Source organism: Gymnoscopelus microlampas (assembly GCF_963454915.1).
Source record: "Gymnoscopelus microlampas genome assembly, chromosome: 3".
Taxonomy (NCBI): domain Eukaryota; kingdom Metazoa; phylum Chordata; class Actinopteri; order Myctophiformes; family Myctophidae; genus Gymnoscopelus; species Gymnoscopelus microlampas.
The window spans coordinates 52,746,913-52,770,593 of NC_139940.1; positions in this window are offsets into that span (position 1 = coordinate 52,746,913).

The following is a 23,681-nucleotide window of genomic DNA, read 5'->3' on the forward strand; positions in this document are numbered from 1 at the left end:
ATGGCTTAGTTCACAACAAGTGTGACACAGTGTCAGCTTGTATATCTGTCTTTTGTTAGGCTTTAGAACATAGTAGAACTGGCTGATTATACATTCAACTCTCTCTTTCTTTAATTCAGGATGGTGGCTTCTGTCACCGCGTGGAAATCACACCCACAGACAGATGCAGAGCGGTTCTACCAGAACCTGTGTGCCTCCTTACAGGACATTCTACACCTAGCAACCACCTCACAGCTGTAACTGACCCCCTAGCACCCACCTCACAGCTGTAACTGACCACCTGGCCACCACCTCACAGCTGTAACTGACCACCCAGCCACCACCTCATGGCTGTAACTGACCACCTAGCCACCACCTCACAGCTGTAACTGACCACCTAGCCACCACCTCACAGCTGTAACTGACCACCTAGCCACCACCTCACAGCTGTAACTGACCACCTAGCCACCACCTCACAGCTGTAACTGACCACCTAGCCACCACCTCACAGCTGTAACTGACCACCTGGCCACCACCTCACGGCTGTAACTAACCACCTGTATCCTTCTATGCATTTATAAGGTTAGTCTTTATGCTTTTTATGGAGCCCCAGTTTGTAACCCCTGTAAAAGGAGGATAACTTTCATAAAACAACTATAAATCTCATGGTTTAGGAGAAATGGCACATTTATTTATGCCCTAGACATTCAGGATTTTCAACTCAGAAAAGCTCAATTCATAAAAATAAAAGCTATGCATTTTGATACATAATATATGCTCTGTAATTTGTCTCATTTGCTGTAGGTTGGCTTCACTTTACTTTATTTGTTTATTTAGACGGGACACCGCATATCAATGAACAGTACATATAAATATATTCCGTAAATACATTGGATTTAGCAAAGATGCTAATTTATATCCGCAGTCCCCACAAAAACTATATAAAAACAGGCAGACAGTGGAGTACATTACACAGGGAAAACGGAGCATAAAACGTAAATCGATTTTACAGAAACTCTTGGATTTTATTGTTTGTAGATATTGAGTAGAACCTTCGGAACATATTCTACAGCACCGCTGCAGATTATGCTCTGTCTACTCAATCAGCCTCCAGCATTCCAAGTCGGGCAATATTCTTTGGAACAGAATGGCTGTTGGTATCAAAACTGCAATTGCACATGGGAAACTTCCATCTGCTGAAGACCGCATGGGAAATGGTACGAATTGTCGTTGATGAAATGAGGCCGATTGAGTTACAGGTGCTGTAGGTCCATGGTTCTCAACCTGTGGGTTGGGTCCCCACATGATTTTTGGGGGTCCCAAGATTACATTGAAGTGACAATTTAAGGACTTTAAAGCCCTTTTTAATACCTAAAAAAAGAAAGAGAGAAAATAAATCCATTACTGCATCAAAATGTATCAACAAACTATACTATAAAAAACTGGTCAAACATTGGCCAAATTGTCAAATAATATAAGAGAAAGTATTTATCTGTGGAACCGAGGCAAACAAAATGTAATGCCTCAACTGCTACAATTCCAAATGCTTGTCAGGGTGGAGGGTCCCCAGTTCAAATATGATTCTTTCGGGGGGTCGTGGCCTGAAAACGTTGAGAACCACTTCTGTGGGTGATATATTTTAGTTTAAAAAGAAACAACCCGGAGACCCCTACTGAACAAACCCTCTATAGTAAGTATTGCTATCAGTATAGTACAGTTAGTATTTAACACTTATCTTAAAAAAGTATCCCCCAAAATTCAACTGCAAAAAGGTGCTTTAAATCTATTATGATGACACTTCAAATACACGTAAAGAATGCCACTACAAACAGCCTACAAAAAGACATATATGGCACCACACATGTTTTATTGCAATAATATACAAATAATAGTGAATCTTTAACTACAAACCTACTGAACTCATGGGACAGCAAAAGACAGACTGGTAACACTTTCTTTAACCCCACACCCCTGCCAGCAGAACCTCCTGAAACTATACTTAAACCTATTCCAAAGCTACTATAAAATAAAAGTATACAGTGCACAATTACAATAACCTTTATTTGTTTTTTACAAAAACAATAAATGGTAATTTATTCTTTTTAAACTTAGTCCGCAACTGAATTTCAGATCATTACGCAGCTCCCCAAATATCCACGCCCATTTCCACCTGTTTTCCACCATGTTGCACATTTTCTGCACACGTTTTGCTACTACTCCTACCGATTCTGTCCAAACTCACCCAAAATGGTACACCATATCTGTGTAGTCATGTGATCAAGATGTGTCTGTCAGATTTTTCGGATTCCATTCACTCCATGCACTGTGGCTCGGTTCAGATGAGGTTCTCAGAACCAGACAGTCTGATGAAGAGTGCAAGCTTGAAACACATCAGATCTCAGGTGCAATAAAAACATTTTTGTTTTAGTTTTGTTATGTTTTTTCGCAACTGAAGCCCAACAGTGTGCGAGCGTTTCTTTTCGTGTTAGTTACCATGGAAAGTCAAATCACTAATTATTTCACAAAATGGCAAGTTGTGCACGTTTATGCAATGCACTTTACAAAGTGCATTACATTCACCCATCTCACATTCACACCAACGGCAGATGAAACCATGCAAGGCACCAGCCTGCTCATCGGGAGCAGTTAGGGCTTCAGAATATTGCTCAAGGACACTTTGACACTAACTCAGGGGGAACCGGGGATCGAACCGGGAACCTTCCTTTGCACAAGCAGCCGCTCTACCTCTTGTGAGCCATTGCCTCACACGATTGTACTGCTGAGAAAAAGGGGGGGGGGGGGAATTAACCCATCTCAATCCGGCCCGCAACTTCCTCAAAGGAAAACAAAACCACATTATATTATACACTTATTAAAAACCTAAATTATAAAAGGCAAATTAATTTTGAGGCAAACACATTTTACTCGATTCCAAATATTGGAGTACATACCTCCATTCCACTGATGCAGGTAACTGTATGTACTCAAATGGTAAATATCAAATGTTTATAATTGTGGAACATAATGGTGTCTCATCAGTGACCTATAAAGTAGTTCATATAAGACAACTGTCAAGATATGAGTATAGGCTAACTTAAAAGTTTAGTGCGTATAATATTTTCATTGTAACCTCGTCCAAATTCATGCAGTTTTGAGATAAACCAACGCTGTGTTTCAAGTTGTGGCCCTATGCTCACTTTATCAAAGTTTGACCAGAGGGCCATACTGACTTTTTTTTTTTTTTTGTAATTCAAATTTATTTGTTTTTCAATATGGTACAATATGTAACTTCAGTGGTACAAAACAGCAAGAGTGCAGGGCCACACAATTGGCACGAGAGTTTAAACAGGCATGACCAATTGCTTTACAATAGACTATTTTCCAGGCCAGAAGGCCCGGGTCCTTGTTTCACAACACAATCATTTTGTCTGTCTGTCTGTCTGTCTGTCTGTCTGTCTGTCTGTCTGTCTGTCTGTGTGTGTGTGTGTGTGTGTGTGTGTGTGTGTGTGTGTGTGTGTGTGTGTGTGTGTGTGTATATATATATATATATTTTTTTTAGGTTACGATGAAACCATTACTTGCATCCAAACAATCCACTTCAATCTAGAATCAACTTTTAAATTAGCCTCATAATTTATATTTTGCCAGGTACCGATTTGAACCACTTCGTAGGTCACTGATGAAACACATTGCATTATGCAACTCATGTCAGACTGTTTCACAACTGTAAATATCTTATTTTTTTTTACCATTACCTTAATGAATGGAATGCAACTGTACTCAAATGGTAAATGTAAAATTACAATGAATTGGAATTGAGTTAAATTAATTTAACTCAAAAGCTATTAACATAATGCTGCCTTTTATGATTTTATTTTATTTTATTTTATTCATGCATTTATTTTTGCATATACATGACCATTATATCTGTCAAAAACATAGAATACACAAAAGGCCTGAGCTTAATTTCCATTGTGGCCCTTTGTGTGCAACAGTGTATGTAAGCTGATGTTTGGGGGACAAGGGTAGCAGAGACATACAGAAAAAAATATAATCAATAATAGATACATTCGTATTTCAACATATTAGAAAGAAGTGCTGTGAAAGGAACATGTTAGGGTAACTAATGAGTGAGAATGATGAGAGGGAGGGATGATCACAGGAATGTGTAAATGTATTCCTCAAGGAGGAAATATTTAAATTTGAATCAGATTAACATGAAAGGCTCAAGCCTTCCCAACTAGTGTCACACTGCCCTCTAGAGGCAAATCACTGAGCTGTAAACACAAAACAAAGCAGGTTGTTTTCATCTTTCTTGGATGTTGAGCATGTCATGCAAATGCATGTCATTAGACCCACAATGAGGTGACAGTTAGATTGTTAGTGAGGAAGGAAATTAGGTTATAGTTTGGCATTTTTCATTCGTTTTTTATTTCGTTTGGACTTTTTGTTTTCAATTTAACTTGAGTTTTTAACCACTAAAACCCTATTAGTTGACCATCAGGGTCCCCCATGGTTAGATCCTCCAAATCTCTTTGCCAAACATAGCCGTTCTACAAGTTCACAACACGTTGTGAGCTTGTAGATCGGCTATTTTTTTTGCAGAATAGAGGCGTCCTGGGGCTGCTTGTTGACTTGGTATCAGCAGCAGCACGAAACATGATCAAAGAGTCCAAAGAGGCCCTTTCATGATCAGGCTTATACAATTGGCCGTTTGCTCTGTATGATGCACTCAAATGTATCATTGTTGTGCAACGGCACCCATCATGTACACTTTATGCACAATATAAGGCCTTATTTATATTTCATCATGGGATGGTGCTACTCACCAAAACATGTTTGGTGAAACCATGTCCTGTGATGAAGTATAACTTTGCTTTAAATGAGCATTTAACCGCTGGAAGAATCTGCAGTTAGCACTATTTGTAGTGGGAAAGAGTACATTATTTTCAATTGGCACCGTATCACCAGAAAAAAACTAAAACGAATGTCAAAGTATGTGTTCCTCTGGATTGCTTTCCACTTTATATGTATTACACCATTTACCATCATGCCATGCAGACCTCCTTTCCAAAGCCACTCCTTGTAGTGGGTGAGAACACTCCCCTCATTAAGGTGAAAACAGACACTGCATATCGATTGTTGCGTTGTCTGACAAATACAGTCAGGTCATTTTGGTTATGTTGTGGTTTTATTTTAGGGACTCCTACTAATCACAAAAATGTTAGGACTTGCGTGAGGCACTTTGTTAAGGTTGTCAGTTAGATTATCAGACTGTAAGTGGTTTAGTTTAGCATTTTCTTATTTTTTTTCTTATTTATGTTGTTCTTTATGCATTCGTTTTAACCTGAATAGTTTTTTGTAGGAGTGTTACAGTGCCCTTGTGGTCAGGCACAGAAAGGTTGTGCTGCTGTTCTAATGATGCCAAAAGACGGGGACTCACCACTTCCCAACTAGTGTCACACTGCCCTCTAGAGGCCAATCACTGAGCTGAAAACACAAAACAAAGCAGGTTGTTTTCATCTTTCTTGGATGTTGAGCATGTCATGCAAATGCATGTCATTAGACCCACAATGAGGTGACAGTTAGATTGTTAGTGAGGAGGAAAATTAGGTTATAGTTTGGCATTTTTCATTCGTTTTTTATTTCGTTTGGACTTTTTGTTTTCAATTTAAAGGTGAGTTCCGGTCATTTTAGCTTGTATGTTTGATGTGTCGCTAATCACTCACCAACATACAGAGGAACGTTGAATAATTCCAGATCTGCCCCTGTTGTCCATTCTGCAGACCCCTTGCAGCGGCACAATGGGAGAGTGTGTAATATTTTATTTATAATGCAAAGTCTTTTAATATTTTAACAAATGCTAGTACTCATTGTGGAGTCTCATGATCATCAATTTTGCGTTACTGGCGATTAAAACCCTTCTGCAAGGAAGTTTGATAGACATAAAATCAAGAGTGCAGCTGCAGGTGTTTCCGGCGGAGACTCAAAAAGTCTCCATTGAGTCTCCTCCGCTGGTCATCAAATTATTGGCTTAGGAATACGACAAAAACAAAAGAAATCCATGAATGCAAGGCTTCATGTTGTGTGTAATTGATAGAAAATAAGTATTTTTTTGGGTGAACTACTCCTTTAAATGTAACGAAGTAACGCCAATAATTTGGAAAAGGTAAGTAACCGAGTACTCTAATTGCAAAACTAACGGGTTAGGTTACTCCCCAAAAAAGTATTCCGTTACAGTAACAGCGTTATTTGTAATGCTGTTATCCCCGACACTGGTAGTGAGCTAGCAGCTAGAATGGTAGCAGACAGGGTTACATGTCGCCTTTCCGACGTTAACAAACCCTTTACCTAACCCTAACCGCACGCGGAAGCCACTAGTCGGAGTGGCGAGATGTCGGAAAGGCGACATGTAACCCTGTAACCCCTGCGACATGTAACCCCTGGCATACTACCAGACAGCTAGCTGGTTGGTAGTATGCCAGGGGTTGGTGAGTCTGCAGCATGTGGTTGTGGGTTGTGGATTGTGGTTTGTGGTTGTGGTTGTATGCCCTCAGTCACTGATTCTGGTTGTACACCCTCAGTCACTGATTCTACTCACTGATTCTACAGAGGGAGAAAGTTGATGAGAAAACAGTCCAGTTTTTTTTTTTACTTTTTCATATCACAGACCCCAACATGGACTTTTATTAGGCCATGGAACCCCATATCAAATGAGTCTGTCCTATAGAAAATAATTATGTGTTGGCTTAAAACCAGAGTACATGGCTGTAGTACATGGCCAGAGTGTTATTGGCTCAACTGCATTGGCTACAAGCAAATTATCAAATTGATTAAAACATTGAACTGTTTTCTTTTTTTAAAGCCCTTAATGGTCTAGCTCCACAATACATTTATGATGTACTAACTCCTCTAGTGATGATTTATGATGTGCTAACTCCCCCAGGTTACTGTGGGTCATCCACTAAACAACTCCTTTCAGTTCCACAAACACGTCTTCAAACTAAAGGTAATCTAAAGGGCCTTCTGTGTTGCTGCCCCTAAACTCTGAAATAATCTCCCATCATACATTAAGTCCAGCCCCACCATTGAATATTTAAATCCAACCTAAATACCCATCTCTTCTCTATTTATTTTTAGCTCAGTCTGAGGGTGATCCATTGATTGATGTTTTGCCAATGACCACTGAATGCAATTGTTGTTTCTTTCTTCCGGATCAGATCCGTGTTTTATCATAATCACTAAGGGCTTCTATTACCTCGTAACTCGTGTCTGTGTATCATTATGTGTAATACCCAAGTGGATCTGAGAAGATCCATACTGTGTGTGACTGTGTGTGTGTGCTGTCGGCGTGTGCACTGATCAGGACTTGCAATGAAGTGCTGTTTAACTTGTGCAATGTTTTAGGCTGACCTAGGATCAGATTAGTACAGCAGCAACGACAAGAATGGCTGTGTATTTCCTCCGTGGTCGAAAGCCTGACGCGAGGTTAAAGGCTGTTTAACTTGTGTGACGATTATGCTGGTTTAGGATCAGATTACTGCAGCGCAAAAAGAAAAAGTTGAGCTACTGTCGCTGAGGGTGAGGTCTGCATCAGTCGAGACCCTCCTCTGAGAGGACCCACTGCCACCAGTGGCCCCCCATCAAGCATTTTGCCTAAACAAACTGCACATGTAGTGCCTAGCAAGAGGAAGCTCCCAGATGATGCAATGCCCCACCATAGCCAGCTTCAGCGTACAAAAAGCAGAAGTTCAGTATTGCCTCACATTGACACACTCAGCAGGCCCAAAGCTCAAGTGCACTGTTGCCCAATATTGACAGGCCAAGGCCAAGTTCAGCAGACAGTATATAAGCACCCAGATCTGTAGTTTATCCGACGTGGAGGACGATATGAATCATCCTCTTTTGGACATATATAGACTGACTGGGACCATTGGGGTGAGGGAGTTTTTATATAGGCTTTTTATGAAATGATTGATCAGGTGTTTGTTATTTTCCATATCGATAATAGATGAAGATCTATTAAGGCATGTAAACTTGAAACTCATTCAGTAAACAGTATTTCAAAGTAAACTCAAACTGGTGATTGGAGGGTTAATATTATGACTTACAGTAGGAGAGTTGGAGAGTGAAAGTTGCGTCAGTATTGCGAAAGTACCCAGCAGTACAGTATGAGAAACTAGGAGAGCGAACAACAGGAAATTACAAGACTTGTTGTGCCGAGCAGAGAGTAAGCCCAAAGCAGAGAAGCAAGACTGTGAGAACCAGGAGTAGAAATACTTAAGCTGAAGTATAAATACTTTAGGTTGAACATAAGTGGAGGAACATTCATTATGATTCATTATAGTGCTAATAATCGTTTAAAAGATGAGATAATTATTGAAACAGAAAAGAAAGGTAGTGTAAAGAATGGAACAAGGAAAGTAGAAGGAAAAGGTATTAGAAGTAAGAAGGCCACATAGGCATATTAATTGTTTTATTTATTATTAATAAATAATAGTAAATAATAATGAATAATAAAGAATAATAAGTAATTGAAAAAAAAAATGAGACAATTAGTTTAAAGAGATGAAGAATGTAATATGGTGACAAAGGTGTAGTGATGAATGATGGCCCTTAGTTGAGGAATACAATTATGTATAGTGAGAGCACTATAAGTGTTATAGGGTAATTGTTCCCCTATAATACTTAAAGTATTATAGAGTTGTGGGGGTATCGTAGACAGCCTACCATGGTCTATGGTACATAGTAAAGAGGGAAGGTTACTTGTCCAGTTTGGTTAGCTGGCGATAATAGGCTCTATTCACAGCAGCCATATTGTAAGACATTCACAGGTGTTACCAATGATACTAATAAAGGCTCTGTTCCATTCTGGTCAGACAGAGTCAGAGTGCTGATATTGTGCATGTTGGCTCACTGGAAACACTCCCAAATGACCCCTTACAGGTGTGTAACTCTGAGAGTGTACAAATTGAACCAAGGGTCCATTTGGTTCCATTTGTACACTCTCAGAGTTATGGGGGTCGTGGAAAAATCTGAGAACCACTGTGCTACACTAAAATGGAACAGAGCCTTCATTAGTAGCATTGGTAACACCTCTGAAGGAAGTGATACTATGGCTGCTGTAGAGCCTATCAGGCTGGATTGGATAACATAGGAGGGAGTCAAAAGGTTGAGGGATGATCTATATGTTGGTTATGTAGGCTAAAGGAAGGTTGAAATACCCAAAAGCCAGTTTAAACCCCGCTGTAAAAGGGGAGCGATAGGCCACGTACAGATCAGGGGCTGGAAGTCATATCATTTTACACCAATGACACGCACCCAGCAGGAGACAACGAACGAGTGGAGGATTAGCTGTTGTGGCTAGTGGATATTGTAATAACTTTCCCTGATTAACACTGCCAGTTGGATACAGACTGAACGCAACTATACTGTGGATGCTGTGACAGAATTCTGCGAAGACACACCAGGGGTGTGGTAGTGTGCCCAAAAATAGAAAACATACATCGTCATTGCAAGTCAGCTGGGTGGAGAAAGAAAGATATTAATTCCAGTAAACATCACTCCCATAAGGGGATGGAATACTATCAAGATTAGGTTATAGAGCATAGTGGGAGGTAAAGTAGGGAGGGCCAAGTGGCCCCTTAAAAAACTAGTGCACATAGAGAAATTTGGGCTCTTTGCGCGCTAGTGTAGTTTACCTAGAAGTCTGTCAGAGTAATTTTACCATATTACCCAATATAGAGACATCGTTTCTTTTTGTGCTAGTATGGCAGTAAGATGCTCTGAGTGGCAGACAGGGTAGAGAAAATAGCCAAAAACTTAGCATAAGAGTCCCCAATCTGGTGACAAGCTAAGGATAGATAAGGGTTTTTACCCCTTTTTAGCCTATTACTAGGTTGTATGCAGGCGAGAGAAAGATTGATCACCGTATTTCTCACTATGCTCTAAAATAGACAACAGACAGAAGGATTATGGATTGTTGGGAGAAACTACCAGAAGGTAATATTTTGATTGTGTTGGCTTTATTTTATTATACATTGATAGTATAATCGTACCCCTGTTTTGGAATCTCTGTGGGTAGAACTTTTATATTTTCATGTCTATATTTGTTGATGAATTTGTAATTGCTTAATTGAACGCTATATTCAATTTTACTTGCTTTTACCTGAAGTTTGGCTTAAAGGAGAATTTTGGACTAAGTTTTTCTTACCTTTTCTATGACGTTATGATATCTTAGGATGAATGGTACAGTAGAAACATTTCATAACTCGATCCCTGGTCCGCCACAGCTTAAAACGTGCGCGGATAGGCCTATTAGGCATATTTTAATTGCTTTTTTTTGGCTTTTTTTTGTGAGATCTGACGTTCATAGTGACAGAGCAACCAAAAAAAAAATTATAAATCTCGCTAGACAAGATTGAAATCTCTAGATTTCAATCTCGTCTGGCGCGACTTCTTTTTCTCCTAATTTGGTTTATCTCCTTAATAGAGTAAAACGTGGTTTCATTGCATTTAAAGGATTTTAAGGTTTACCTCTAACCCCACCTTGGGTATTGATTAAATAGAAGTTTAGTCACTATTCAAGAAACAACACCTTGGATTTAGACATTGTTAATGAATTCTGAATACTCAAACCAGTAACTACACCAACGTGCACGCATTTAAAGTAGGATAGTAGATTAATGTGATTAATGGGTTGTTCATGATCAATGCCTATAGCTGAAAAAGGGTGTGGCCTTAAGATGGAGATTGGTTAACGAGCTGGAGTGAATATCTTACGCCATAGTCTTATGTGCTTTCTATGAGTGAATTGAGGGTTTAGTTCACTAGTATAGGAAATTACCTGTTAGTCAGAGAGCCTATACGGGACGGACGTACCTCCGTAACCGCCGGCGACACTACGCAATTGAAAACACCAGTGTGCAATTATGGATTCCTCTGACACTGCTGTCCTCAACGAGGTGAAAGCAAAGCTTTAATAATAAAATGGTCATTGGCCAATTATAGGTCTGCTATTATTTCATAAAGTCCACACACATGTCTTTGTCACGCATGTTAAATGAATACCTGTGCGCATATGTATTTATTCATTCTTGTATATCTTTCATATGCGTTATTTTGTAGGGGTGTCTGGGTCGGGTAAGTAAAATCTCAGAACTAATCGGATCTCGGAGCGGCTCGGAATCGGACCAAATTGTCACGGGTCCATTCGGGTTTGTTTCCAATATTTGAAAAACAATCTCGTAACGGCTCGGAATCTGAACAAAATTCTTGGGCCAGTTCTGTTCATGTCAGTTTTTTTGGACCCTTGAAGAGCTCTAGTTTGTATACATGTAGTGTATATACCGTATATAAATTCAAATGAACCTATATGTAATTGCAGTAAAGGTTCACTGTGTCATGTGTAGGATTTTCCATTTCAGGGCCACGGTGAAGCAACAGGAAGACATGGTGAATAACAGCTTCATGTCAGCAAGAAAACTGTGACGTTGCAGAGAAAGCACACGATGTGCTGAATTATCAGACACTAATGGAGAGGAGAGAATGATGAGGAGAAGAGATAACATGATGAGATAACAAACATGTATCTAGTCAGCATCTTGTTGCTGTCGGGCGGAAACCTATGTCCAATGCAGTTACTTTTAAGGCAGTGGGAACTTTTCATTGGTTCAGTATTTATAAAACCCACAGACACTTAACCACTTTCACAAAAAAGCAAAAAATAGCCGATATACACGCTCAAAACGTAAAAAAGTTGAAATATGGAGATACAAGGTTTCTGCCTGACAGCAACGATCTACTGACAGAGAGGAGAGATAAGGAGTGAAATATAAGAAGCTAGGAGGCATTAAAACTTGTTCAGTGAAGACTATAGGAGACATTAAGGCTTGTTCAGTGAAGACTATAGGAGACATTAAGACTTGTTCAGTGAAGACTATAGGAGACATTAAGGCTTGTTCAGTGAAGACTATAGGAGGCATTAAGCCTTGTTCAGTGAAGACTATAGGAGACATTAAGACTTGTTCAGTGAAGACTATAGGAGACATTAAGCCTTGTTCAGTGAAGACTAGGAGACATTAAAGCACATTCAGTGAAGACTAAAGTGTGGATCACAGCAGCACAGCCCTGCAGGCGTCCAGGCAGCTCCAGACGGATATGATGTTCAGCTTGGTCATGGATGTGATACTGATGTTCAGCTTGGCCTTGAGCTCAGGTACGGTAGAACTCTGTTTAAATGACACTTTATGCTAATGAGATGCTTGGAAATGCTTTGTTGAACACAACAGGTGTTCTTGTCTTGACGGTGGTCACGGCAACACAGAGATCATCATTCACTCTGATTAGCTCTGATCTGTGTTCGTTTCTGATGAATGTCATTGAGGAACAGCTGTTTAGTGTGTGTGTGTGGGGGGGGGGTGCGCACAAGAGCAAAGTGCACGCCTCTTCCCACAGCTTGAGTAGCCTGGATACGTTGGCTTAGCAGTTCTGCCTCATTATGTAAAAAAAACACATTGGTGCTGATCCAATTCATAACATGGCAGGTGAATGATTCCATAATGTAAAATCTCCTGGTATTTGGCTGCTTTGTAAACGGCTGTTTAGCCGCATTGAGTTTCTCACTTTATGTTTGTGGTTGACGATACTTGTGGGGTGTCAGGTGTGTGTGTGTGTGTGTGTGTGCTGTTCCTCATTTTTGACTGTCTTTTTAAGAAGCCACTGTTCGAGTAAACAGCGTATCCATAGATCGACTTTTCACAGTTTTATACAAATTAAGTTGAGTTAAATTAAGTTTATAGGGCAAAAGGTAGGAGTATTGCTTGCACCCACACTCTCTCTCAGAGTGCCACCCCCCTCCACACACACACACACACACACACACACACACACGTGCGCGCACGCACGCATGCAAGCACGCACGCGCACATACAATACCTTGCTCACTCTTTCACCCCAGAAACAATTTGCCTAAATATACTTAACTTATTTCTACTGTATTATTAAATGAATGCCCTCATGGCCACCGTGGCCATGGTGTCCCAGCTGCGCCAGCAGTTGATTTCTCAGTTTTTCCTCTGCACGATTTTCGTGTCAATACGTTATTTTTTTTTACACCAGTGCCTTTGGTTGAGCTGTGCACCTACTGTACCACATGACCAGTGGTAGCTAGGTGGGTTTGATATCGAGTCTCATATGAACCGTCGGAATCCCGCAACACAGTTAGTCAGGGGATATTAGCAGAAAGATTTCCAATCTTGGAATAATCTTCACCAATGTGTTTGTAAAGGTGTCTAGTAACACATCTCACAAAGACTGAAATGCAGTTTCCCTAGGAGAATTTTTGAAAGTTTCCTGAAAGTTGGGGTACCCACCATAACCTTATGTGGGGAAAAAAAACAAAATTTAATTCTGTTTTAAGTAGCATGTGAGGGGTCAAACTAGGGTATTTTTATGATTCTGCACGAAATTTTGCACCAAAACCACTCCTTGGGCTAAAAACGGCCATAGCCATCCTTTTCCAGGTATACTTTTTGTGTAAAAAGCCCATTGAGATTGGGCCGTTTTTAGCGTTACTAGACACGTTACTAGAGAGAGAGACCAATGCGCCCGATGTAGATCTGCTACTCTTGAAAAGTCGTGAGAATGTGTGCAAATCTTTGAATATATATATTTTTGAAAGCGAGCATTTGTAACTCAAATCTTTGTTTCTGGGGGGTCCCTGGAACAAAATATTTTGAGATGGGGGTCCGCAACCAAATAACATTTTTGGGGGTTCTTGACATGAAAAAGTTTGAGAACCATTGATATAGCAACACATGTTTTTTCAAAACATTGTTAGGATTTAGAAGACATTTTGTAGAATCGGCCTCAGGTCTTAATGGATTAAAATGGTGAAAATAGCCAATCTACAAGCTATTATTATGAATAATTAAGAAATACTATATTTTAAATTGTAAAAAATCAACTAAAGTCATTAGTGCAAGTTCAACTAGTGCAACTTGTGGGGAAAATACATACAATCTCTGTGATTAATGAATGTGTGGGACATATATTGAGACCACTATAACTAAATATTGGTCATTTGCCAACACATTATTTTGTGAAATAAATGGGTTATATGTCACAGATACTGTAGTTATACTATTCTTATACTATATTAAAATGAAATCATCCTTAACCTTCAAGATAAATTCATTCTTGAAATCTATGTTTTAACTTTGTACACATTTGTTTGTGTGCCAACGGTTGTTGATGCTTTGTTTTTGCCAGACCCAGGGGGTCGGCCTAGATGAGGCCTTGTCGGTCGGTCGGTCGGTCGGTCTGTCCCTCTTTTCCTCTTTTCCCTCTTTGTTCCTCTTTTCCTCTGCACACACGTCATGCGAAGTCCGGCCATTCAGATTTCAACCACTAGGGGTCTGGCAGTACCAGGTCTCCTGGTTCCCTTGTTAACCTTGGACAGCAATTTGGTCAGCTTCGGGTTGTTTTAAATGTTACCTACCTTTAGGTTAAAATATCTACCTCATCTATTAAGGGCCAATCTCAACCAAGCACGATAACAATGACGATAACTATAAATATGTTGTTTTAAAAAACTAAAATGGAGGACACATGCGATTTTATGAATGATTCGAAACATTGACAGCCAATCAAAATCCATCAGTGGTGTAAAGTGACTAAGTACATTTACTCAAGTACTGTACTTAAGGACAATTTTGAGGTACTTTTACTTTACCGGAGTATTTCCAATTGCCTATACTTTTACTTCTACTCCACTACATCTCAGAGGCAAATATTGTATACTTTTACTCCACTACAATTATTTGAAACTTTAGTTACTAGTTACTTTGCAGATATAAATTATTACATTATAAAATGTACATTAACCACTTTATCTATTTTATACATAGGCTATTTGAAAATAGCAGATCTACAAGCTCACAACACGTCGCAATGCAACGTGTTGTGAGCTTGTAGATAAGCTATTTTCAAACATTTTAGTACTTTTGCACTTCACTCACTTACACAAATAGCCTATATGTGTAAGTGAGTGAAGTGCAAAAGTTCATCAGGTGAGATAAGCGAAGACATCGGCAGGGCCCCTTTGCCACATCCTGGATTGTCAGACAGTGCTGATGGGAGGATGTGCTGTGGTTAACAGGGACCTGATGTTGAGCAACATCAGCAGGCTTTCACCACAGGTGCAATATGGCCTCCCGCACTGGGCGCTATAGCCTCCCCGATTTACAGGAAGTCTTGTAGATGTATTATGTAGATAACTGTCATTTCTGCAAACATGTAAACAGTTCTAGGCTTAGGGTGACAAAGGGGACAGGAAATAAGGTTCAGTTTTACCACACATTAAAAGTCTTTGTCATGGTCCTTCAAACGTGTAGCCTATAGAAAGTTTTAACAAAAAAATCCACTCCATTGATCCATGGCGGGTGTTTTTCTCTCACATTTCTAAAGCCTTTTCAACTGCAATGAAAAAATAAATCTTTGCCTGCGGGCGTCGCTGGTGAGGGATTTTGCTTGTCAATCATCGCCCCCCCCAAAGGAAAGGATAGGGGAGGGGAGGGGCGAGGAGGAGAGTGGGCGGGATTAATCGACAGTGACCTCACTGTCGAAGGGCCAAGCTCAGATTACTTTTCAGCCTAATTATTCAGAAAACCCCAGACCACAGAAAATCCACTGAATGTTCAAAGGTCAGATTTTTTGGGTGTAATTGAGGTCATAAAACCCCCCAAAAAACATAAAAAATTAGAAAATGAATGTCATAGAACCTTTAAGAAGCACTGCACCTCAGCACTTCCATCCAGGACAGGTTGCACCCCTAACATAAAGAAAGCCAATTACTTTTTCATTATATCAGTGGTGTGAAACTGCATACAAGGAGTTAGGTAAAGAAAAGTTAGGTTGAGGAAAGAGCATTATATAATATTCACAACAATTATTGATACTTTTACTTAAAGGGCGACTTCACCCATTTTCAACCTATAAAAGATCCTCACTAATGCTCCTGATAAAATTCTGATTTTTTTTCTACTCAGTCTGTGTCTCATAGGAGGGCTGTGGACACTTCAGAACCCTGTCTACCAGTGACATCATCGTTAGGAAGTATTTTGTTCATCTTCAATATTCAATTATTTGTATTTTTATTAACACAAGAACAATGGCTTCCATTAGAGCATGCTAACTTTCCAGGGATAGAAAGCCTGTAGTTTCTATTAGCTTGAATTCCCCATTGATGATGTCACTGGTAGACGGGTCTCTGAACTGTCACAGTAGACAAAAATGGTGTCATGTTATAATGAGCATTAGTGAGGACCAATTATATGAAGACAGGTTGAAAATGGGTGAAGTCGTCCTTTAAGTAAAACATTTGAGTACTTTTTCCACCACTGAAATTCATCAGAAGGACATCTGGAATGGAATGCAGTCTGTCTCACTGCGCCAACGGAAAGTGTTGTTATTAAAGGGACTACACCATGATTTTTTTTTTGTGTGTTTTTGGTCTCCCCTGTTTGAACACTCAGGCTTTCACAGCAAATCTGGGGTTTTCTGTAAATTGGTCTAAAAACAGGCCAAACTGATTTGGTCCCCCTGCCTACGTCACGTGACACGTCAGGGAACAATTCCTCCGGTTTTTCAGTCGCATCAAAAAAAAATAATCTTTTAAATTTTATTTATTTTTTATTTATTTTTTCTTATTTTTTTCTTAATTTTTTTTTTTTACTTTTTCCACACAGAACCAGGATATAACATGCATACAAACTAGCTCAATAGCGCCCCGTGCCAAACAGGACAATGTGGTATTGCAGGTGAAAGTGCTTTATAAGCCAGAGAGAAGTTAGTTGGAATGAGTATATCTGAGGCTTGATTTAGGCTCAAACCTTTTGAAAAACGTTTGAGGGACATAAACAATATGATATTATTATTTTTCAAATTCATGGTGTAGTCCCTTTAACGGAGATGAGAGGACGATTATGAAAAAAAAAAAAAAATTGAGTAGTTAGGCCTACATTTGCAAATGTATAAAATGGATTTGTAGGCTGGGTGCTGCTTTGTGAAATATTTAGACCAAACTATGATTTAGTTAGTAGAATTATGACAAATTGATTGTTGCTGTGATGTCAATGCTATTTTCGTATACTGCAGTGGGCACCTAATCCTTCTGGGCACCTTGAAAATCCGGTGACCTTGGAACCGTGGGCACCTGGTATTTATGGGCACCAAAACCCCAGACAGTTTTTAAGTTGCTTGATTCAGTATTTAGATATTTGATATTCATTGTATCAGACACGCCCCCTTCCTATACAAACCCATTGTAACTTCAAACTCCATTTTTAACATGTTAGATTAATCAAAAACACCCATCCTTGGTTCTGGTGACTCATCCCCCCCTCCTAATATGTGAGGGGCCGTGTTTTTTCAATTACTTTTTTCATTTATTTTATTTAAATGTTTTATTATCATTATTTTTTTCATTTTCCAAAAAATATATAAGGAATCAATGAAAAAAGTAATTGAAAAAAGTTACAATGGGTTCGTATAGGAAGGGGGCGTGTCTGATAACATAAATATCAAACATCTAAATACTGAATCAAGTAACTTAAACACTGTCCAGGGGGCTCACAAAAGCCTGAGTAGACATAACATTACCCAACTTTTTTCTTAACACGCTGAAGCCACTGCCTAATTACATGACTGTCTCCATTGTCCAAAACACGATATCTCTTGACAAACCAATATTAGTATTATTCATAATAATACTATTCACGTAATTTGCCTATTATGCCTAAGCCTAAAGCTTCTCCTATATCATCACTTTCCACGTCGCTGACAACAGCGCAACACGTGAACACGTTGGTATGTTTCCACATGTGCCCAATCCTGCGCAAATATTTGATCTACAAGCACAAAACAGCTGCTGCGTGACAAGCTGTATGCTTGTAGATCTATTCTTTTTCCGCTGCTTTGTGTAGCCCCCAGAGTCAAATTAGCCAAGTACCGGCGTGCAACAGACCTGCCAATCGGGCTCAGCCCTATTGGCATGACTGGTAACACGTCGTACTGGCGAGTGGGAGCCTCGGGTTCAATCCCAGCTCACTGCGTTCCACTACAATCTGGCGTAGTCGGCAGGACGAGGAGCGTAATATCCTCGCGTGAGGGACATGAGGGACGTTGTGTACGGTGGTCCGCTGCGTGAAGTGTGAAGCCCGAGGACGCGCTCCAAAGATCGGGGGGGTGATTGTAGCCCCCAGAGTCAAATTAGCCAAGTACCGGCGTGCAACAGACCTGCCAATCGGGCTCAGCCCTATTGGCATGACTGGTAACACGTCGTACTGGCGAGTGGGAGCCTCGGGTTCAATCCCAGCTCACTGCGTTCCACTACATTTGCAATGAAAGTGAGAGTTGAAAATGGGTTGCCAAATCGTGAGAGAGAAATAAGCAGGCAGGTCTATGAAAATGTTTATGAGTCAGGTCTATGAGTCTGATTTCACCTTACCAGAGTCAAACTTCTTTGTACTAAACCCAATATACTTCTAAAAACACAACATCCAAACATTTATGACAGCACTCACTCAACAAATAACTTTTTTTTTTTAAAGGAAAGAGACAGTGTCTTTGTTTGAAACTTCAGTCCTTTTTTTAGAAAAATACTTTAAAACTCAATAAAAAGACTAAAATAAAAAAATAGGCCACAATACAACTGTCTTAGTGTGAAACTTGAGCTTGTTTTGCTGAACACAGAGTTTGTATCCTGGCTGAGACGGAGCTCAGTTGCCCACAGACGGATACCAAAACACTTGCCCCAAAACACAGTCGCCCACCTGGTATTCCTAAACGTAACCTCAGTAAACTATGTCTAAACCTAACCTTATTCCTAAACGTAACATCAGTAAAACTATGCCTAATCCTAAACGTATATCTAACCTTATCCTCAATAAAACAAATACAAGAACCGCTGGTCCGCGAAAACAAATGGGGGTAGCGTGCATTGGGGCGAGACATTTGGTTACCCCAGTCAGACAGCGTCGCAGCAGCTTGCAAGTGAACAGACCATCTCCGTGGAGTTATTAAACATGGATTACGTTCACACTAACACCCTGGAGCGATTTAGAAGCACGTTATAAGAAATGTAACACTTATGTTGATTTACGTTAGTAGGCTACACGTGTTTTATTGTTGGACATTCATCATGGCGTTCAGGGCGGCTGAAGAGAGAGAAAGAGAGAGGGAGTGAATAATAAATATAAATATGCTTATTAGATCTTGTGGATGTATTGGGTATTTGGACTAGTGTCTACATGATTATAAAAACTGCAGTGTGGGCCGCTCTGGCTTTTTCTTGGGGTCTGTACCAATCACGATGGTAGGGTGCATATGGTGCTCAAGATGCAAACGTTTTTTGGGGGTTTGCTTTGGTGCTGCTTTGCCGTGCGCTCGGAGGCAACTCGCGCCTCTGTCTGTTCACAGTCCCAAGTAGCGTCGGTTTTATTATTGACTGTGAAGCCTGGCTCCAAACAGTAACACTGTATGATATATGAGATGAAGAAGAGTTTTTACGGGGCCAGAGCTCTGCTCTGGAACCGTATTGTTATTGGCAGTATTCTGTCACTTCTTCTGCCACTTTTCGCAGTTCTGGCTGAACCGTGCAGTCGCTTTTTACGAAACTCGGCCATATGGTAGATGGTCATGAAAAACGATCAAGAAATAATTCTCACACTCATTCGTCAAAAGGTGGCGCTATAGCACTCAATTGAAAAATGCCAACTTTGAACAGGTACAACTCATGCCCTGTTTGACCTACAGCCATGAAACTTGGATACACATATGCGTCTCCTCATGCTGAACAACTTTCACACTCTGACTTTTGACCTCTGACCTTTAGATCTCCCACCATTTTGAATTATATGAAAAACAATCATTGGCTCCTAACTTCTGCATTTTTTCACTTATGGAAAATCCGTTGGAATTTTTTGTAGAAAGTGGTCCAAAGTTCAAGTGTGAAACGTTTCGTGCAGATTGCTCAAAAATCCCAGGAGGAGATAGATTTTAACTATTACAGTTTTATGAAAATTATTCATCTGTGCCTAAAACATACATGCAGACTCACATTTCTTTGAAACTTTGCAGAAATGTACAGGGTCATTCCAAATATCACTGAAACCAATCTTACTCCAATTGGCCAAAAGGGGGCGCTATAGCATTTTTTTGAAAAGGCAGGCTTTAAACAGGCATAAGTCATGCCTCGTTTGGCAGAAAGTCGTGAAACTTGCTTACACATGTGCCTTGACTCATGAGGAACACACGTATCGATTTGACCATTAAGCTCCGCCCTTAGATTTTCCGCAATTTTGAGCAGTTTGAAAAATACTTGTTTTTGCCAGTTCTGGCTTAACCGTGCATACGCTTTTTACGAAACTCGGCCATATGGTAGATGCTCATGAAAAACTACCAAGAAATAATTCTCACACTCATTCGTCAAAGGGTGGCGCTATAGCACTCAATTGAAAGTGCCAACTTTGAACAGGTACAACTCATGCCCTGTTTGACCTACAACCATGAAACTTCGATACACACATGCGTCTCTTCATGCCCGACAACTTTTGTGGTCTGACTTTTGACCTCTGACCTTTAGATCGCCCACCATTTTGAATTATATGAAAAACAGTCATTGGCTCCTAACTTCTGCATTTTTTCACTTATGGAAAATCCGTTGGAAATTTTTGTAGGCAGTGGTCCAAAGTTCATGTGTAAAATGTTTCGTGCAGATTGCTCAAAAATCCCAGGAGGAGATAGATTGTAACTATTACAGTTTTATGAAAATTATTCATCTGTGCCTAAAACATACATGCAGACTCACATTTCTTTGAAACTTGGCAGAAATGTACAGGGTCATTCCAAATATCACTGAAACCAATCTCACTCCAATTGGCCAAAAGGGGGCGCTATAGCAATTTTTTGAAAAGGCAGACTTTAAACAGGCATAAGTCATGCCTCGTTTGGCCGAAAGTCGTGAAACTTGCTTACATGTGCCTTGACTCATGAGGAACACATCTATCGCTTTGACCAGTAAGCTCCGCCCTTAGATTGTCCGCAATTTTGAGCAGTTTGAAAAACACTTAAACCCAGGATTTTTCAGCTATTTGCGTGAAACTGTATCATCTGTGTGATCTCCTTTTTCACAGTTACTTATCTGTTGGGCCAATGGCGTCTCCCTTAAATGAAGGCCTCACAATCTCAGGGTCGCCAGTTCAAGCCTCACTTGATGCAGACTTAATTTAAGTTGAATTGCAAACAACATGACTGTATCATTGAATACATGTGCAACTGTTAAAGGTAATGATGAAATGCTTCTTGGAGAGAGTATGTTTTTGCAATGTATGACAAACTTCATTGTGAAAATAACCGATCTACAATCTCAAAACTTTTCAGATAGCAACATGTTTCTGAGCTTGTAGATCGGCTGCTTTCACTGGTTCACTTTTATCTTCAACAGATGACCTCAGCCTGGACAAAGCTATAGCCCTATAGGTAGTGTCTCAGCCTGTGAATCCAAAGGTCGAGAGTTTGATTCCTGTCAATGGCAATAGGTTGAGATGTCAATGGGTGAGGTTTTTCACCTGGGATTGCCCCCCTGCGTCCTATATATGACCACCTCAGCTGGGTTGGGCTGAAAAGAATATTCGCCTGTTGGAATCATTTGCTTTGTCTCAATTTCAATCTATTCCCTTTCCATGTCTTATTGTGCTCTTATTGCACTTTGCTTTTTGTCTGTCTGTCTGTGGGTGGGTCATTCCACTTTTCAATTGCATTGCACAAAACATAACTGCATCAAATAATGCATGTGCAATTGTTAAAGATAACATGAAATGCTAATTTGAGAGTATTTCATGTTAAAGATAACATGAAATGCTTATTCAAAAGTATTGTTGTCAAAACTCTCTCTCTCTTCAATCTATTCCGTTTCCATGTCTCTCTCTCTCTCTATTCACTGGCCCCGTATTATCGCTGCTTGCAGCTATATTCTTAACTTATTTTTTAGACCACTGCAAAGTTACTAATGAATGGAGTAAAAGTAGCCTACAAGATTTGCCTCTGCGGTGTGGAGTAGAAAAGTATTACCATTATAATGTAATTATATGTATATAATTATAATAATAATAAAAGGTCGCTTATAATAAGCAGACATGGCAACATAGAAACAGCGCCGCGCAGAGGTTTCTCTCTCTCGCTTTCTCTCTCTCGCTTTCTCTCTGCTACACTATAAACATGCTTTACACAATGCTTCGATGAAATACAGCATTTAGAGGTTAGATTTACGGGAACAACACAGTTATTTTATTATTATTTCATTATTAGTAGGTATTGGACTAATATGAAGTCCCTTGGCCAGGCTGAAAATGCAAATCAGCCATTAACTTAACAATTAATTTAATTTTAACTAACAATGAGTGTCGGCGGCCCGGTCTGCGGGGTCTTGAGGTGTGAACTGCTCTTCTCTGGGGGAGAGCGGTCAATTTAGCCAAAATATAACGACTGGGATGGTATAGGCCTATAGGTGTTTATTTCATATTTATAATACGTTTCAGGGGAAAAAAAACGGAGATGATTTGAAACAAATATTTAGGAAAAGTCATGAAAGGGGAACTTTCTCCGAGCTTCATGAGAGAAGTTAATCCACTTTCAATTCTCAAAATCGTCCAGAATGACCTGCTAGTCATGCGAGTGTTAAGTGAAATATCCCTTTAAATATAAAAGCTTAATACCAGGTGTCACTGACCAGGTTACTATAAATACCAGGTGTCACTGTTCAGGTTACTATAAATACCAGGTGTCACTGTTCAGGTTACTATAAATACTATAAATACCAGGTGTCACTGGTTACTATAAATACCACAGTGTCACTGTTCAGGTTTACTATACATACTATAAATACCACAGTGTCACTGTTCAGGTTACTATAAATACCAGGTGTCACTGTTCAGGTTACTATAAATACCAGGTGTCACTGTTCAGGTTACTATAAATACTATAAATACCAGGTGTCACTGGTTACTATAAATACCACAGTGTCACTGTTCAGGTTTACTATACATACTATAAATACCACAGTGTCACTGTTCAGGCTACTATAAATACCAGGTGTCACTGTTCAGGCTACTATAAATACCAGGTGTCACTGTTCAGGTTACCCTATGAATACAAAAGGGCCTTTTTTGTTTATTTGTTTGTTTGTTTTTTGTGGAACGATCTTCCACCCCATGCAGGCGGCCATAGCTGAGTGCTTATTCAGTGTAGTCTCCAGTTATTGTGGCATGCAGTTATATATTCCAAAAATAGGCCTAGGCCTAGCAAAATAGATCACCCATAAGCGGTAAACTATGGTCTGGTCTGTCATAGTCAGTCTTCACAAATAATTAGTATAAAAAAGTATAATGGTCACAATTTCATTCTTCAAAAAGGTTTTTATTATAGCGAAAATAGCCGATCTACAAGCTCACAAGTTGTCATGATGAGGTTGTGCTGCCTATATATTTTCTTAGCTGAGTGCTTAGTGAGCCTGCAGCCAGAGGCCCTGGTTGTAAACACAAGAGGATCATTGATTTCTGTATGTCTTTTATGTTTAAGTGTTTTGATAGAACATAAACAAAGAATGAGCATTTTATCCTGTATTACAACAGATAAACCAATCT